The sequence below is a fragment of the Notamacropus eugenii genome, chromosome 2 (genome assembly GCF_028372415.1).
Source record: "Notamacropus eugenii isolate mMacEug1 chromosome 2, mMacEug1.pri_v2, whole genome shotgun sequence".
In the NCBI taxonomy this organism is placed as follows: domain Eukaryota; kingdom Metazoa; phylum Chordata; class Mammalia; order Diprotodontia; family Macropodidae; genus Notamacropus; species Notamacropus eugenii.
Window position 1 is genome coordinate 273017974 of NC_092873.1, and position 19211 is coordinate 273037184.

The 19211-nt window shown below is 36.9% G+C and overlaps 1 protein-coding gene across 2 annotated transcripts in view; it reads right to left on the bottom strand.

Moving 5' to 3' along the window:
- DPYD (dihydropyrimidine dehydrogenase) overlaps positions 1–19211 on the bottom strand; it is a 1077299-nt gene that overhangs the window by 299347 nt on the left and 758741 nt on the right. The gene's annotated exons all lie outside the window — the stretch shown is intronic.

Genomic DNA, 19211 nt, shown 5'->3' on the forward strand with positions numbered 1-19211 from the left:
CAAGACAGTTCTGTAAGTCAAAGGATTGTACAGGACCCTGCAGGGAGGTCTCTCATTAGAAGAGGGAAGGAGTATCTTGACACTTTATGGATTTTGATTCAAGTACTTTTCAGGTTCTTTACTGTTTACATAAAACTTCCATGTTTTGAAGCCTTGTGAGGTCAGATGTTTATAAGGAGAGCTGGTCACCACAGGTTAGGCGGAGGGTCAAACAACAAAATCCTCAGGTTTTACTTAAATTGCTAGCAACAAGCCAGAAAAATGAAAGATACCCAAGGTGTACCTGGGTCCTTTGTATAAGGATGGCCCCTCACAAATACTGACACATACAAGTGCCAGTCTGTAGCAAACCAATAAAACTTTTTTTTTGATAAAGAGCTTTTTTTAACGTAGTGAAAATAAAACGAACAAAGAATTGTAAGGACAGAATGAAAGCATAACGACTAAATGTTTCAGTCCTATGACAGTTATTTTGATGATTAGGAAACAACACCAATAACACCACCTGAAAGCAGCACACAGTACTACAACATACAGTAATATCATTTGGTGTTTGTTCTTCAGATATTCTAAGAATTAGGATTACAAACTTCCTGAAGGCAGAGATTATCTTTTGCCCTTTTTCATATCCACTAAGTTTAGCACTGTGTCTGCCATACAGTAGGCACTTAATGAATGTTTACTGGCTGATTAAGAATTACAAATACAATTCTAAGCTTTGAATTCATTTCAAAAATCAGGAAGAGCTACCAGTTCTGGTGTGATATTTTGTCATTTTATGCAGGATCAATCTAACAGACAATCTGCAGAACAACTTTATTGACTATTTCTTCAAATTCCTTTCAAAAACAAAACTATATGCCTACATTTCAAGTTGGTCATCGTTGGGTGGTACATTAATTTATTGGTTATCCATGGTTTTGCTGTTCCTTCTGATGAGAGCTTTGGGAATCTAATGCCTCCCACTGATTTGACTTCCAATTTTCAATAAATTTATGCAAGTTTGTTTTTTCTCTAAAAAACTAAGATATATTTGTTTAAGTCATTATTACAATTAAACCTTGATAAAAATTTAATATTAGAGTAAGTATAGAGTCTTAAGGACATATAGTTGGCTTTAATAATTGTTTTAAAATGAATTGCAGGAAGTAACATAAAGAAACTGGCTATATACAACAGACACTATTCTATAAGGAAATATAGGTTTTTTCCTCAGCTCTTTGCAAGATGTTTCATAAGAATAGTGCATGAGCCAGAAATCTCTTGGGGTAGTTTTTTTCTGCTATTACTGTGAATCCATGTAAATGAAATTCTTGCCATTTTTTTTCACAGCTGCTTCTGCTATAATACCTGGAGTTCCACAAACCACTTTCACCACTGGAAAAAAAAATAATTTTCATTATTTATAGTCGCATAAAGTCCCAGAATTATAGAATTAGAAAGAACTTGAGAGATCTTGTACAACTGCCTAATTTCACACAAGAAGAAACTGAATCTCAGGGAATTTATATTTTTGCTTCTCCCAAGATCAAATAGTAGGGAGAGGGACCCACTTTTCTCACATAAAAATTCAGATGATGCCTGAATTACAAACATTCTAGAATCTAGAATCACTAGGAACCACATCAAAATAAAGTGATCTTTATTTTTTACTTCAAAATGGTCAGGTAGTAATTAGAGATAATACTAATAAGAAGTGACATATGGTAATTTAAGATTTCCAAAGAACTTTATATTCATTATTTCATTTAATTTTGTGCTATATGTGTATCCATTTTTATTTAAAGTTGAGGGAACTGAAACTAAATGATTTATCCAAGGTCACGTCGTTATAAATATCTAAGGCATAATTGGAAACCCAACCCTTCTTGACCACAAACTCAACATGCTATCAACTATACCACACTCCCTCTCCTACTCAGAAATAGAAAAGTAAGGTGATTGCTTTTTCTGTGTAAGAGGGAGCTGCTGTTGTAGTAGATGAAATGCTGGGCCTGGTATCAGGAAGACCTGCATTCAAAATACGCCTCTGACAGTAGCTGTCAGATCCATGGTAAGTCACTTAACCTCTTTCTGACTCAGTTTCTTCAACTATAAAGTGGGCTTAATAAGAGCACTTATTTCCCAGCATTGTTGCGAAAACCAAATGAGATATCTGTAAAGCCCTTGGCATTGTCCTTGGCATATAGTAGGCATTTAACAAATGCTTGTTTCTTCCCTTCCACATCATATGTATCATCAGAAGTTCTCAATTACGAGAATGGTTCTACCAGGTGATGAAGGCAGGAGGTAGGTGATGAATGCCTGAGATTTACATTTCTCCTAGATTGTCATTTTATAACAATTTGTTGAGGATATAAACCATATGAGTTGGTCATTAAAGGATGCCAGTTTTTAATTCAATTCATTGACTACTTATCACATAACAACCACATACAAAGCACTCTGTTAAGGACTGAGGTTATAGTAATGAAACAAGTCTCTGCTTTCAAGAACCTTAGAATCCAAGAAGAGAAATCAGATGTAGTAGATATCTATTATATAAATTAGAAAGTACCCCAGCGTTGGAGCCGGACTCATTTACATTGATTAATGCTACTTTCCTGTGCGATGGACAGAATTGGCACAAGAGTTCAGGAGAAAAGGAATAAGTTTCTTCCTTCCTTCTTCAAGGGAGGACACAAATGTATGGTTCCAGATCCTTTTTGATGGGAAAGTTGGAGGGGCAGAAAGAATAGATTTTTGGAGGAAAATAAGTAGAAGCACAAGCACTTCTCCCTCTGACTTGTGCTGCTCAGTGAGGGTATGGATGCGATTTTCCTCCTTCCCTAGTTTGTTAAATCTATCTCTGTGTGACTAAATAAAATTTGAGGATAACTCTTCATTAGAACTCTCTTGCACTATAGAAACCAAGGACTGCAAGAGTTAGAGGTGTGAAGGAAAAGAATTCCATCTACAGGCACTAACTAATACAAAGGCAAAGGGATGGGAGATGGCATGTCACATCTCGGACAGGCACTAGCTAGTGCAAAGACAAGGAAGTGGGAGATGGCATCTTCCAGTGAGAAACATCAAGTAGGTCAATACGGCTTGATTGTTAGGTGTCTCAAGTGAGGTAATATGTAATCATATGAAAATAATATATTTTAAATAGTACCCAATGTTTTTTAAAAGGTTTTTAAGTTGCATGATCAGAGCAGTACCTTAGGAGGATGCTATATTACTACCAATAGCTTCCTCCTATTGATAATATTCAATTTAACCTATATATACCTTGTTTGTGCATATTCTTTGCATGTTGTCTCCCCCACTAGACTGTGAGCTCCTTGAAAGTAGGGTCTGGGTTTTTGTTTTTTATTTTTGCTTTTTTTTGCCTTTAGGTGTATCCCCAGCACTTAGCACAGTGCCTGGCACAGATTAGGGATTTAATAAATGCTTGTTAACTGCTTGATGACTGACCAACTGACATATAAAGAGTGTAATGCAGAATGGATTGTAAAAGGTGGGGAGAAGAGAGGGTGGTTGGGTGTTGAGACCAGAGATAGATGGACGAGTTAGACAGCTATTCCAGTGGTTGAGAGAAGAAGAAATGAGATTGGGTCTAAAAGATGTTTCTGAGAAAGAATAAACAACAAATGTGTTTTGAAGAAAGTATTGAATGAGAAGTAAGGGATCAGAGTTGACTCTAAGGTTTCAGGCCTGGATGAATGAGAAAATGATGTTGTCATGAACCAAATTAAAAAAAAAATCAATCAATAAGTATGATAAAGGCTAACTGTGGCTAGACAACAGTTCATATAAATGTATTGTGGAGGTTTTAGTGGACTGTAAGCTCAATATGAAACAGTGATAAAACACAATTAGAAAAGCTAATGTTTTCTTAGGTTTCATTAAGAGAGACATTGTGTCTAGAACAATAGAGCTGATAGTCCTACTATATGCTTCCCAGGTCATACTACTGCTCTGGGCTTCAATTTTAGGAAGGAAATTGAGATGCTGGAAAGTATCAGGAGGAAGGTGTCCAGGATAAGGGGAATGGACAGACTGCCATATGAAGGTTAGTTGAAGGGAAGTAAGGATATTTAGAAAAGAAAATTAAGGGAAATTGGATGACAACTACCTTAAAGTATCTTGAAGTGATTCTATGGAAGAGGAATTCTGCTTGTTCTGTTTGGTCTCAGAAGGCAGAACTAGAAGCAAGTTTTTTTTTTTAAATTTAATATTTGATTTCCCCCAATTCATATAAAATAAATTTTAACATTCACTTTGTAAAATTTTGAGTTCTAAATTCTCTTCCTTCCTTTCTCCCCTCTCACTGAATAGCTAAGCAACTGACATAGGCTATATATGTGCAGTAATGCAAAACCTCTTTCTACATTAGTGATGTTGTATAAGAAAACACAGACCAAAAGAAGAAAAATAAGGAAAATAAAATTTTAAAAAAGGATCCTTCCATCTGCATTCAGACTCTACCAGTTCTTTCTCCTTTCTTTCATCATAAGTTTTTGGGAATTATCATTGTGTTGCTGAGAATATCTAAGTCATTCACCAGTGTATCATTGTACAATACTGCTGTTACTGTGTGCACTCTTCTGGGTCTGCTCATTTCACTTTGCTCATGTTAAATCTTTCCAGCTTTTCCTGAGCGCATCATTCTCATCATTTCTTATAATACAACAGTATTCATCATACACGACAACTTGTTCAGTCATTTCCCCTATTGATGAGCATCCTCTCAATTTAAGAACATTTCCATAAGCAGATATGAATAAGGGAAAACTTCTTAACAATGAGAATTGTACTAAAATGAAATAGGCTGCCATGAGAGGCAATAGGCTTCTTTTTGCTAGAGATTCTCAAGTGAAGCTTGTCAAATACATAGAGAGGATGTAATATCAGATACAGAGTGATCTAAAAGGTCTCTGAGGTTATGTCAAGCTCTGAGATTCTATAAAATATAGAAGTTAGAAGGAAAAGATGTTTTGGGACAGTTTTTCTCTTCTAAATTTCCTTAGTTCTTTCAACTAATCCTCATGTGGCATTGTGTCCATTCCCTTCATTCTGGACACCTTCCTCTAGATGCTTTCTAGTATATCAATTTCCTCCCTAAAATTGCAGCCCAGAACAGTATTCTGATCAGGGAAGAATATAGTGGCACTATCACTTCTATTGTTCTAGACACTGTTCCTCTTAATGCAACCCAAGATAACATCTTTTATTATTGCATTTTATTGTTTTCTCATATTTGGGACAGTCAGTTAAGAAAAAAAATATTAAAAAGAGATATGACAAGTTTGATTTGGACATGCAGGGAGAGATGCTTGTAGAATAAGGACTTGAGCCAAATAAGGAGAAGGAAGTTGTAATATTGATCTGGATAAGGATGGACCTATGAAGGTGAGAGATTAAATTCAGAAAGGAAAAAATAGGGAGAACTTGATAAAACAAAAGAAAAGAAAACTGAAGGAGAGCAATTTTAGCTGAAAAAAAGATAAAGCTACATTTGGAAGTGGACTAAATTTGAAGGAAGACATGATTGAGGAATAAAGACCTGGGGAAAAAATGCCAAAGAAGAAACAAAAGTAGAAGGCAGTTAGTTGACAAAGCAAGTTATATATAAAAAAGTAAGAAAAATAAATGGTGAGTAAAAAAAATGAAAGTCTATGTGTGTGTGTGTGTGTGTGTGTGTGTGTATGTGTATGTGTGTGTGTTCATTACCATGGTCCTACATCATTACCTCCCAGAAAAGGGGCATTGTTTATTTCCAGTTACCTAGCCTTATCTCAACACTTAAGCTGTTAGATTTGAGATACATTGTTTCCTTATGTCATGTTGAACAGGTCTGCACATAACTAACCACACACCATTTATAGCTTTGATCTACAGTATATGTTTGTTGTTTTATTAGTTAGGGGTTAAGGGCTGAATAAGATAGTACATTCTCAAGCTTTTGGAAGGAGTCAGGAATTCAATTTGTTTATGTATTCACATTCAAGAATTTCCTTTTCTTGATCTCATTACAGAAATAGACGATAGGCATTTCTACGTGGATGTTCCACCAGCTGCCTCACCTTACAGAATCCTCAAATTTTAAATTTGATTTTAAATTTGTCAAGAGGCCTGAGAAGCTTTCAAGTTCAACCTATACTCTCAAAGTATCCCCATAATGAATCTGGATTCTAAGAGCCTAACTATCCCCCTCTTCCCCCTTCTTTCTCCACCTCTCTCCTTCTTTCCTTGGAATACCACTGAGGGATCAAGGGTGTTCATATAATGCCATTGACTTGATGCTGTATTGATAATGCATTTTTGCTTATTGCTAATATAATTTTGTTTCTTAATGTGCAGATCTTTCCCATTCATTAATAGGCCCATGTGACCTGGATGGGTCACATGGAAGCCTGAGTCACATGGAGCCTGTGGTGGGAGGAATTTGCTGAATGGGTGGAACAGGAAGAGGTGGATCTAGAGCAGAGCTGAGAGGAAGTGAGCCTTGAGAGGTGTCAGAGCTAGGAAGGATGCAGATGACTGCCTAGTGTGAGTGAGAGAGCTTGTTTGTGATTTGTTAATGGAACTGGTTTGTGGGAAGCCTAGCAGGGGGAAGGCTTGGGGCTGGGATTGTCCCCTGCAATGTTACTGGTAAAGATTATGATGGGTTTGGTTTTCTGGTGTCTGAATAAATGTTTTGGTTCTACCTTCCACATGGAGAGTCTGTGGTATTCCGTGATTCAGAATTGTGCTGGGATGTTCATTGTGAATATCGCATTGGTGTTACAGATGCCCAACCAATGTACTTCTCCTCAAGGTCAGCAGTTGAAAATCAGTTTAGTCAGACACTCTTAAGTAGTTTTTAGAAAGGGTAATATACTAAGGAGGTGCAACAAGCAGTTGGTACAAAGTATCTCAAGACATCAGTAACACTCTCCCATAAGTACATGTCTAAGAGTCCAGGGGAAAGTGGGCTCAGGCTTAGAGAGCCGCTATGGCTAAAGGGTAGCTCATATCTCCTAGTTGATAGAAGGCCTTTTCTGACATTTGTGGGGTGCTCAAAAAGCTCCCTTCAGGCATGATGTCTCTTTTATAATCTCTTTGTGGAGCTCTGAGTCTGACCTCTCTTTGGGCTCCCAATTCACACAATGCCATCAGATGATATAGGAAAGTGGCTCTGCCACCAACTAACCAACTAGCATTTATTATGTACCTACTATGTGACAAGTGTTGTGCTAAGGACTGGAGATAAAGAAAGAGGCAGAAAAAAAGTATCTGCTCTAAAGAAGCTCAAAGTCTAATGGGAGAGATAACATGCAAACAACTGTACAAATAACGTGTGTGTATATACATATATACATATATGGGAATAAATTAAGGGTATCTCAGAGAGAAGGTATTAGCATTAAAGAAGACTGAGAAAGGCTTCTTGCAAAAGGGAAAGATCTCTTACAGCAGAGACATGAAGGAAAGGAAACTAGGAGGCAGATATGAGAAAGGAAAATATTCTAGGAAGTTTTTTTCCCCAGTCATTTTTCTGTGCTACTTCAAAATATTATTTTATTCAGTCTTCACAACAACCCTAGGAGGAAGGTGCTATTATTATCCCCATTTTATAGATGAGGAAACTGAGACAAACAGGTTAAGTGACTTGCTCAGTCAAAAAGCTAGTATATATCTGGGATCAGATTTGATCTCAGGTTTTCCTGACTCCAGACCTGGTACGCTATCCACTGTGCCACCTACTGTCAGGAAGAAGAAGGTGATTAAGAGTATTAAAGGTTCAATAGAGGTTAAAAAGGATAAGGATTAAGAAAAGGGCATGAGATTTGTAGATTAAGAAATGATTAGTATCTTTGGAGAGAGCAGTTTTAGTGGAATTATGAGATCAGAAGCCAGACTACAAAGAATTAAGAAGAGAGAGACAGTCAAGTAGAAGCACCTATTGTAGACAGCCTTCTCAAGTTTGGCTGGGGAAGGAAGGAGAGATAGTGATCACTGGCTAGAGGGGGTCAGCGGATCAATGAGTGTTTTTGTTTTGAGAATGGAAATATGGCAATTTTTAGGCAGCAGCATGGCACCCAGTAGACAAATCATTGAAGATTAGTGAGAGGAGTGATAGAAGAGGAAATCTGTTGGACAAGACAGGATGGAATGGAATGACTTGTACATATTGAGGGTTTTTTTTAACACAAGAAGAAAGGTCATCTCTTCATGTAAAATAGGGGTGAAGGGGGAGATCAGGGCAGATGTGGAGCAATATGAAATAAAAAAGAGAGGCAAAAAAGGAAGCTCTCAGCTTCCAGTGAAGTATGAGGCAAGGTTCTCAGCTGAAAGGGTGAAAAGAACATGAGCTATGGGAGATTTAAGAAGGGATGCAAAGGTTTGGAAAAAGAAGCTTTGCTGAGTGAAATAATGAGTCAGATATGGAGGTAAAAAAAAAAAAAAAGATTGTCTTGCTACTGTGAGGACCCAATTGAGAATATGTAACATAAACTTTTAGTGGACCCAGGAAGAAAAAAATTCATGATTTTCTCCATTTTCATTCAGTATTACATGAACTGATGCAAGCAAAGGAAACATCCAAGGCAGCGTGTTTGCAGGGTGTAATTTTTAATAGGATAAAGGGGCAAGGGACTCAAGAGAAGAAGAAAGTGTAGAGTTAAATTTGTTGGCCATGGCATCAAGATGGGAAGCAATGAGAGGGTTACTAGTGCAGGAATGATGGCTTGGAAAAGAATTGAGAGGTGAACAGAATGTAGGTGGAGGTGAGAATGAAAAACTGTTTGGAGTTGCCTCCCTCAAGGCAGAGGGAGAGGTAGAATGAAAACATTATGACAGAAGAATTTCAGAGTTTATAAACATAGATATGAAATGATGAGATCAAGGGTATGACCATTTCTGTGTATAACTGTTGTGGGATGGCAGAGCAAGGAGTGGGAAATGAGTAAATTGGGACGTTAGGGTGTTTGAGGGAATATCAGCACATATATTCATGTCCCTTAGTATAAGGTCAGGAAAGGAGAGAAAGACCATGAGTCAAGTACTCAGCTCATTGAAGAAAAAAGGAGAGTGTTGTGGACATCAATAGATAATAGACACCAGAATCTTTTTGGGCAATAAATATGGATTGTATAAACCTTAAAGGAAGAGAGGTTGCTGAGTGATGGTGGTACAGAGAAACAGAAAGTCACTGTGGGTAACAAGGAGAATTCTAACTCCTCTACTATTGCTAGTGAACATACAACTAGTCCTGGAAAGGTAGTTGTTATCACATGAATGCCAGAAGATAGAATGAGTGAAAATGGAACAGATTTAATCCAGTTTTTTAACTGATAAAATATGCATCCCACAGAACAAAATGAAAGGGTTGTGTAGTTTTAGAGAAGGCTAAAGTGGTATAGTTGACAGGGATGAAAATATGGGAGCAGGCAGTGAGGGGTTAGCGAATGGGGATTCAGAATCACTGGGATGGGGCTGGGTATGATGGGTTAAAAGTATTTTAATTACTGAGGAATGAGTTCATGTAGGTTATCATTGTCTATAGCGGTTTGTCCTGGGATGGAATTACCCCAGACTATGTGGAAAATGGCAGTGGTGAGGAGAATGTCTGATCTGAAGGAAAACCAGTGCTGTGGAGTGGCTGCAAACAGTGTCTACCTGGAAAACAATGAAAGGACAAAGCAGGCCCTATGGAACTACTAATGCCTTGGAGGGACAATGCCAGAACATTGACAGGAAGTTGGAAGGTCCAACCTCCTACATCCTGTTTGAAGAATGTTCCTTCTCTAATCAAAGGAAGACAGGGAGAAAGAGAAAGAGAGTTTGGCCAAGACTGGTAGCTATAAGGAGGCTTTATCTCCTCTCCCTCCTCCACCACCCAGGAAGTTTCTCCTCAGGGATGTGTTGGAAAGCCACAAATTTTCCAGAGCACATAATAAAATCCCCCAGACAACTGGAACAGATCTCTGGTCTAGAATAGTTTTATTTCACCAAATAGTTTTCAACAATTTTGTTGCACTTAATCCACGGCCCAGGATTTAAAGTGATTAATTAGATATTTTATCTCCCACTTCAACTGGGGGTAAATCAATCACCCAACTTTTTTCAGAGTACAACCCACTCATTTTACAGATGAAGAAATGAAGTTAAGTGACTTGCCCAGGGTCATCTAGTTATTAATTGTCACAGGTTACATTGGAAACCATCCGTTCCTCATTAAAAATCCAGCAGTCTAATCACTGGATCACACCGCATTAGTTTGATTCACACAGCAATTTATTAACAACAACTATATAAGCTAAGTTGGAAACTCCCTATATATTACTGAGGCAGTTGGGTGGCACAATTGATAGAGCCTGGAATCAGAAGATTCATTTTCCTGAATTTAGCTCTGTCCTCAGGCACTTACTAGCTGTGTGACCCTGGGTATGTCACTTAACCCTGTTTGCCCCAGTTTCTCCATCTATAAAATGAGCTGGACAAGGAAATGGCAAATCGTTCCAGTATCTTTGCCAAGAAAACCCCAAATGGGGTCACAAAGAGTTGGACATGACCGAAATACATGAACAACAGAAATATGTTATTATTTCTTTTTTAAATAGGGAAAAATAATTGTTATACAACTTGCCCACAGTCCCACATGGTGGGTTCAGATCTAGAATTTGGGGCTTTTGCTTCTAATCCTCCCTCTTTGCACTGTGCCATACTGTCTGTCATCTCCCAAGAATCAGAAAATAAAATATACAATTGGAAACTCCACGGTTTCTGTGGATCATTCTGCAAGGCAAAGCTGTCCTTCCAATATAATAAGGGAGATTGCCTTGGGCCTTCTGCCTTGGGAAACATTCCATACATCCCCCAGGCTGCATGTTTCTCTTCGATAACTTTTTTCCTCTTAAGGTTCATTTTAATCACATTGTATCTGTATAAAAATGTTGGCAGGTAGGAGGTGACACATGCTGTAACTTGCCCTGAGCCCGGTACACCCAGGAGAGTGTCTTCAATAGTCATAACAAGAGTGGTATCAATATTTAGCCCTGAATTGTTAGGCAATGGAATACCTGCAAACACACAGAATCCAAGATCCCAAGAAAGAATATTATTACAGCAAAACCAAGGAGTGGTTGTCCAGTCTTTGCCTGAAGATCTTCAAGGAAGGAGAGCCCACTTCTCTCCAAAGCCCAAACTGCAGCTGACAAACATAGCAGTTCAGAGCTTTGCAGTGGGCATAAATAGTCTATAGATTATTAGCAACAATTGTTTCACACAAAAACTGGAATAAGAGATGACATCCAAGAAATGCATGATCAGAAGAAAAGAGGTAGGCTAGCCCTTTAGCAAGATTGAGTGGATAATCTGAATAATACATTGGTACCCACAGAATGTTAAAAGGATGATAAGAAAGTTTCAGCAGGTTGGGTTGATCCTATATGGAGGATATGCGAGAAGAACAGTTTAAGAGTCTCAAAGAATGAGATACTGAAAGACATATAGACAATAGATACCTTTACACAGGTATATAGTCAGTTTGATGTCTATGGGACTGGAGATTGTGGTCAACACGATATTGATGGTATCACAGACCCACTGAAGCATTAATCTGATGAGTAAAAATCCCTTATCATTTACTTTTATAAAAGTCATTGCAGCCAGGTGATGGTCAGATGACATGATGACACTCCCTATCATCTGATTTGCCTTCTACAGTCTAATATGGCAACTCTGAATTATCTTGCTTCACGTGGGAGTAATAAAATTGAATCTATACAATTAAATTTGCTTAATTCTAACAGAAATTTTTACTGTAATTAGAGTTGTAATCAATCATAATAGGGAAAGAGACAACATTTGTGAATTCAAAGCTAATCATATTGTATCATTTTTGCATATCAAGGGGCTTTTTAATTCATGTGTTTGTCTTATTCCAAATTTAATTAAAGCTAACAATTTGTTTAAGGCTTGTTAAAGGAGAACAAATGTTTCCCAAGGTAAGTTATAAATACCTTTTCATCTTCAAATAACACTTTCTTATTTTTTAAGAATTCTGTTTTCTATTTAAGAAAATTATTTCTTTTTAAAAAATGTATAAACAGGCTAAAATCAATTGTCAAAGTAGAATGGAAGGACGAAAAGAGGAGCAGTGGTAAAGCTGAACTCTTGTTAAAATCCCATGAGCTAGGTCTAACATTCAAGGAAATATGGTTCTAGACATATGGCAACTACCCACTTCATCCCAGCTGTTGTTTATGTGACAGAGAGATACAGTTAACCAAATGATCAATATTAATGAAAATGAAAAGACCCATAAACACATTCAAAATATTTATATTAATATTAAAATTTAGTCAGGATTAGAAATTCAGATTTTTATCCTTTGATCTACCATCATTTAACTTGTCCCTGTCTGTCACTACTATTGCTGGTTTAGAATTTTGCTAATCTGTAGGAGAAATACCAAAGGCCTGAACTCTCCTTGAATCATTATTAAAGCAGATGCTACATTCATAAATACAGAAGAAATCAATATAATTTAACTTCCTCTTCATAAGAGGTATTCAAACAAAGCCTGGCATAGTAGATTACTTGTTAGAAGATTCCTGCACTAGGGGACAGACTGGATTAGATGGTTGCTAAGTTTTATTCACTGTTGTGATCTTATATCCCATGATTCTGGACACATGGAAATACTCTTCCACTGTCTCAAGTTAGCATGGAGCTTCTCAAAGTAGAGTACAAGCAGGTTCTACAGATGCTAGAAAGACCTTAGATATGGTCCCAGTAATAGCAAACCAGACTACCAAGGTATGGAGAGACTCATCACCAATCAATCTATCACTCAAAAAGTATTTATTAACTATCTACCAAGTGCCAGGCCATGTTATAAACACTCAGCTTAAAAAAGATATAGGGAAACAGTACCTTCCCTGAAGGAATTTATATTTATTGATTCTAGTGGAAGAAATCACACACACACACACACACAGTATACGTAAAATACGCATAAATATAAAAAATTTTGCATCAGTACAAGGAAATCACTAATTCTCTAGTAATCAATTTTGCTCTGTTCTTTTCCAATTGAAATATCATTCTTGCCCAAGAAAATAGAAGCAAAGGGAAAAATCTTCCATCTTTCTGATTTTTTTTATCATTATGTCTACTTCAAGCAATAATTCTACTCCCTTCTTGATCCACTTGTTTTTGCTAACATAGCTTAAAAATTAAGCCCACTTTTTGCTGTCATAGTTCTCCTTGCCAGTCTCAGCTTGTTCTTTGAGGAATATGCCAATGCTTTTTCAGTTACCTGACTTCACTTACATGTCTTTAAATACTCATTGGTTAATGATTTCCCTGGGCATTCAGATACCACAAGCTCTTTAGACAATTCTCCCTTTCCTTCCCCATTAGAATTATTTCGTTATATCATGTGAATTTCATTCTTGAGAGCTTTTCACTAACACCCCGCAACACCCACTGACATTCCCTGTGGAATTTGAGACCATAAAATTCTCCTTGTCATTTTCCTGAAATCTTTGAAATTCACTCTTCTAAAGCCTCATTAGTATTTCAAATTGTTCCCAGCTCTTACCTCCTCTATAACAGATTTTAAAAGTAATCATTTGCCACTTTCTCACCCAAAAAATTCACATTATTTCTACCCCAGAAATGAACTTCCTTTGGTGAGAATCAGAACCAGAATACCATATCTCTTCATCAGTTCCTCTGTCTTTTAAAGTATACAAATATCTTTAAGGCAAGACAGTAAATTATTAGATTCTGTTTCTAGAAAAGAGAGATCTCCAGTAGATAATAGAATACCTGTTCACTATTATATTGTGCCTCCTCTGTATCAGCTTTACAATCCATTTCCTGAATTCATCTATTTCTCTGTGTGTGTGTGTGTGTGTGTGTGTGTGTGTGTGTGTGTGTGTAATTCTCTGTCTCTCTCTGTTTCTGTCTCTTTGTGTCTCTGTCTCTCATCTAGATTGTCTAAAGAGTACACAGTATGGTCAACTGACAATATTGTTTCTGCTTCTATCCACATGGATCTTCACCTAAATGTTCTTCATCATGTTCCCTTTGCTTTTCAAGTTCCAATATTACCTTCCATGAGTATAGCTTCTCAATATTTAATACTATCCCATGGTCACTCCTATAAACATTTCCTTATCTTTTTTTTCTTAATGAGATATAATTTCCTAGAGCCACATTTTAGTTATGGCACTCATTTCTCAAAATATATATTTATAAAGTCAAATGTGAATGCTATCCAGCCCCTCCCCACCATTGTTTGCATATGACTAAAAAAAGATCTCAATCTCATTCCTACATATGGAAGTGTTTTCCTTCTTTTAAATCTTTATTCAAGTATCACTTCTATGGGGTGGAGGGGGCGCAGGGAAGGGAAGGGAATAAATGTTTCCATAGCATGTACTATGGATCAGGCACTAAGATGCCTTTCCTAAGCCTTTTCAGTCCCTACTGGAAGTGATCCTTTCCTCCCCAAATCTCTGATAGCACTCTGGATTTCTCTTTAGTCTTCATATTCTAATTTGAATTAGACATATTTTTGTATATGAATTCTCTCCTTTTATAGATTAGATCAGGGGTGGGGAACAGCAATATTGAGCCACATGTGGCCTTGAGGTCACAGGTACTCCACCCTAAGAGTAGGTACTTTCTTGAGAACAAAGGATATATCATAGGCCATCCTTGTATGTTTATTGCTATGCATATCTCATCGGGATTTTTTCCTTTATTTTTGGTTTCCATATTAGATTGTCTACTCATACGGAGCTTGCAGTTCACTAAAATCTCCAGATCATCCTCCGGATGAATGACTATTTAGCCATGTGTCACCTAACTTATACTTATGAAGTCAATTTGTGAATCCATCTGTGAGACATTATCTTTATTTCCCATTATAATTAATCTTTTTAAAAGATTCAGCCCAATATTCTAGCCTTTGATAGCTTTATGGATTTTGATTCCTTAATCTAATATATTATCTGTCCCTTTCAGCCCTGTGTCATCCACAAATGTGATGAACATTCCATCTCTTCCTTTATCTAAGTCATCACTAATAAAACGAAATGTAATGGGGAGTAAGACTGAAGTTTCACAGACAGGCTTAAAAAATTCACTTCATAAGCCATATACATATCTGTTAAACAGCCTAAGATCAAGCACAAATCACTGGGTCACTCCAGCTGAAGAGGGCCATGAAAGCCAGGCCATGTGCTTCAGGAGACATCATTCTGAAGTGAATCAGAGACTGAGTTTGGCTTCTCTGCTAGTGCCTCTCTGTTTGCCAGGTCTCTGGGTTCTGACTGAACTTTAGAGTCAGTGGTAGTTCCTTGGTGCCATCTCCTGTGGGTAGGGGATAACGGACAGTAAGAAGATACCTTGCATGTGATCATTTACTTGTTTCCTGGTTGGCTTTGATGTCTGACCTACCTTCAGGTGAGTTCCTGAAAGCCCAATATCAGGGTACTCATTGGCCTGAGGCCTTGCTATTTTCCCAAGAAGGCTTACTGAGGCAAGGTAAAACAGAAAGTAAAGGATTCCACCTAGAACTTCCACTTAAAGAGGGTGCCCAGATCAGTCATCTCTTCATTTTCCAGCAGGTTCTGTTCCTGGGGAGTCTCACCATCATGACCATTTCTCCATCACGACTCTGTGTACCTTCTCCTCTCCTCTCCCATTTCTTTGTATTGCCAATATTTAGTACAGGGCAGGCCAAAGTAGTAAGTGCTTAATAAATGTTAAATACCTAGTACAGTTCTCATGGTGGGCACATCCAGAATGGATTTGAAATGTTGAAGGTTGCAGAAGTACATTTTGGTGGAAGTGCCTATAATCTAATTTTGGTCATTATAGTCCTTCCCAAATTATACAAAAAAGAATCACCTTAAATAGTGATACATAAATGGAAAGTGATGTTCTATATTTAAAACTATTATTTTTTTATTTATATATATATCACGATAATTTTAAGATGTTCAATCATCAGCAAAAAAAAATGAAGCATAAAAATTCTTCTCTAATCTAAATCTCATTTAAGCTCTATCAGGCTGATAGTTCACGATTCAGGGACTGGGTAAACTTAAAGCTTTTGGTTTAGTTTAATAAGATAACATCTCTCCAATATTCGTCATGCCATTTGGGATAGGGATTTTCAATGAAAAATACAGAAATAAATCCAAAATTAATGAAAGGTACAATAAACTCAAATTTTATATTTCTCCAATATGAAATCTTCATTTAAATAACTGCTTTACCTATTAGTAAGCTAGATGCAATCCTCCTTATCTTTTTTCCTAATGTTAACATGTCAAAACCAAAAGGAAATTGAAAGGGAAAATAAGATTAATAGATGCTTTGCATGCATTAAATATTTGTTTGATTGTGCAAAAGAAAGCCCTAAGTAAATATAAGCAGTTGTGCTTATAACAAAGTCAAAAGTTGCTCCTTATTTATATTATATGCACATGTGATATATATGTGAATTTTCATACTAGGGCAATCTGGTAAAAAAATACGCAAAATATTTTTGATAAGATTTTTAAATATATATTTCTATTCCTCATTATGTATGCTTCAGATGAAGAATGCTCTCTTCTTTCATCAACATTGGACTAAAATTCATACAAACATCTATTTTGCAACTGATCTGAATTTATACCAAGCCACTTAAGAGGTCCTCAGGATTTATTCTTATTTGTAAAACTTGACAAAGAATTTTCTGAAGAACTATGGGGTTTTTTCCCTTTAGAACAAGCATAATTTTTTTTTGGAGGGGGGAAGGCAAGGCAATTGAGGTTAAGTGACTTGCCCAAGGTCACACAGCAAGTAAATGTGTCAAATGTCTGAGGCTGGATTTGAACTCAGGTCCTCCTGACTACAGGGCTAGTGCTCTATTCACTATACTGCCTAGCTGCCCCTGAACAGGCATATTTTTAAGAACAAGGTCTTCAGAGGTATTTTGGACTATAGAGTCATGGCATTTAACTATGATTTTTACTTAAATTATTAAAGTTTGAGATTTTAATTCTCAGGAAAAGCATTATAAAAAATGAAACTGACTTTGCTAGTTTCATTTTCTGCGTCGATTCCTACTGTATAAAGTTTTTATTCTTCAATCTCAAAACATTAACTCATAATGGAAAAGTTTCATCAGCTGGTTTTGTGATCAAGTACTTTATGTTTCCCTCACTAAATGGAGATGAATCTACCTTTTTATTGTCATTCCAACTATAGATAGATAAAAGCAAGTTCCCAGTTGAGTTGCCTTTGGGAATAGATAACTCAATTTGATTTCAAACTGAATTCCACACTATATAAAGGAAGGACAAGTCCAAGAAAGGAGCATTTATCAGACTGTGATTATGCTGAAATAAACACTGTTCCCTTTGAGTAAATAGTGTTTGTTTAGGAGTCTTGTAATTTTATTGAGTCATATAGTGAAGGCATGTTTCTGTACCTTTAATACTATAATTTCCAAAGAACTGAAGTTGAGAATCACCCAAAAGTCAAGAGAGAAATCGAAAGATGGGGTAAGTAGGTCACAATATACTAAAAAGGAAAATTATACAGGAATAGTGGTATGGAAGATTATTTCAGAGAAACACAATGACTAGAAAACAAAATGAATGGACAATGTACAAAGACTGACAGGACAACCAGCTGCCAGTGTTCAATCTCTATCTCTATAACTTCAAGAGAATATTAGGATCCCTAAGATATTGGGTGTACTTTGTGGTGTTGAATTACAGGAGAACATGGGTAAGAGTCACACAGGATGGGTAAGCAGAGGCAGAGTAAAATCTTTGGTTGCTGGAGTGAGTATCAATATAGATAAGAAAACAGATAGATAATCTAGTGGAGAGACTGCCAGACTTGGAGTGAGGAAGATCTGGATTCACATTTGCCTCAAACACTATTATAGGACCCTGGACAAGTCACTGAATGCCCTATGCCTCACTTTTCTCATCTATAAAATGAGGAGTTTTGATTTGCTGGGCTCTAAGATCCCTCTTCAATTTCAAAATCTTTGATTCTATTGTATTAGAATAGGGTTCCTGCATTAACAATTTAAGAAGATGCTAAGTAAACAGTTGGCATGAATAGAGAAAAATACTTTAGGGTAACTTTTAGTAGGTGCCCCCTCTTAATTACCTATAGTCTCAATCACTTTTAGTTTCAATTTCCCAGAAGAGCTCATTTAATTCTACAGAAGATGTTTGTAATGAGATTTCAGGAGATAAGACCTTTTCATGGTATACATTAATCCAGTATATCTATGACCACCTGATTTGGGGGAAGGAGAGGAGGGTCAGTCAACTGATGGGGGAGAAATATTAATGCACTTATATTACCTAAGTCAGCACAACAATGCCAAACATCAAGGCTTATACTCTAAGCACAGCAATATCAACATATTGGCTGATATGAAATGAAGCTAGTATCAAGGCTGGAAATGATATTTATCAAAGCAGTGTACGGGAGCATCAGTTTCAGTCCCTTGCAGAAAATACTTCTACTGGCTTTAAAAAAGTCTACCTTTTAATGCCTGAAAAGATAAGCAAGTTGAAGATGAGGTTAAAAAAAAACCATGAAAGTTTTATATTGACCATTACACAAAAGTCTAAAATATAGATTTGTGTGGGGAGTTGAAGTGCTGATAAGGGGATTGTCAGTAGCAGGCAAGACTCTGACTACAAAGGTTTTGAGTTATCTTTATTTAAATCACTGCCCTTTTTAGCTCAAGTAAAGGTTTTATTGGTTTCCCACCTTCACCCCCAATCACCCATCCTGAGGTTGATTCAATTTATTTTGATGGCAGAGTCCTGCATTTGAGCAATGGGTGGGTGGAGCCTGATCATATTACCTTTGCTTGGCTTTTCATTTCATTGTTTTTTAAGGAGAGAAGGAGAGAAGGAGGGAGGGAGGGAGAAGAGAGAGAGAGAGAGAGAGAGAGAGAGAGAGAGAGAGAGAGAGAGAGAGAGAGAGAGAGAGAGAGAGAGAAAGGAGAAATAGAGAAAGAGACAAAGAGACCTTTTTAAAAACATACTGTTAATCAGCACATTTCCTCAATCTGAGAAAGGTCTTAAGGGCTTCTGTATGTGTGCATTTAATTGTCTCAGCTATCTTCCATGAACTGGGAAAAGCCTTCTTTTGTTTGAATGTGACAGATCAGTTAGAACAGTGGCAACTACCAT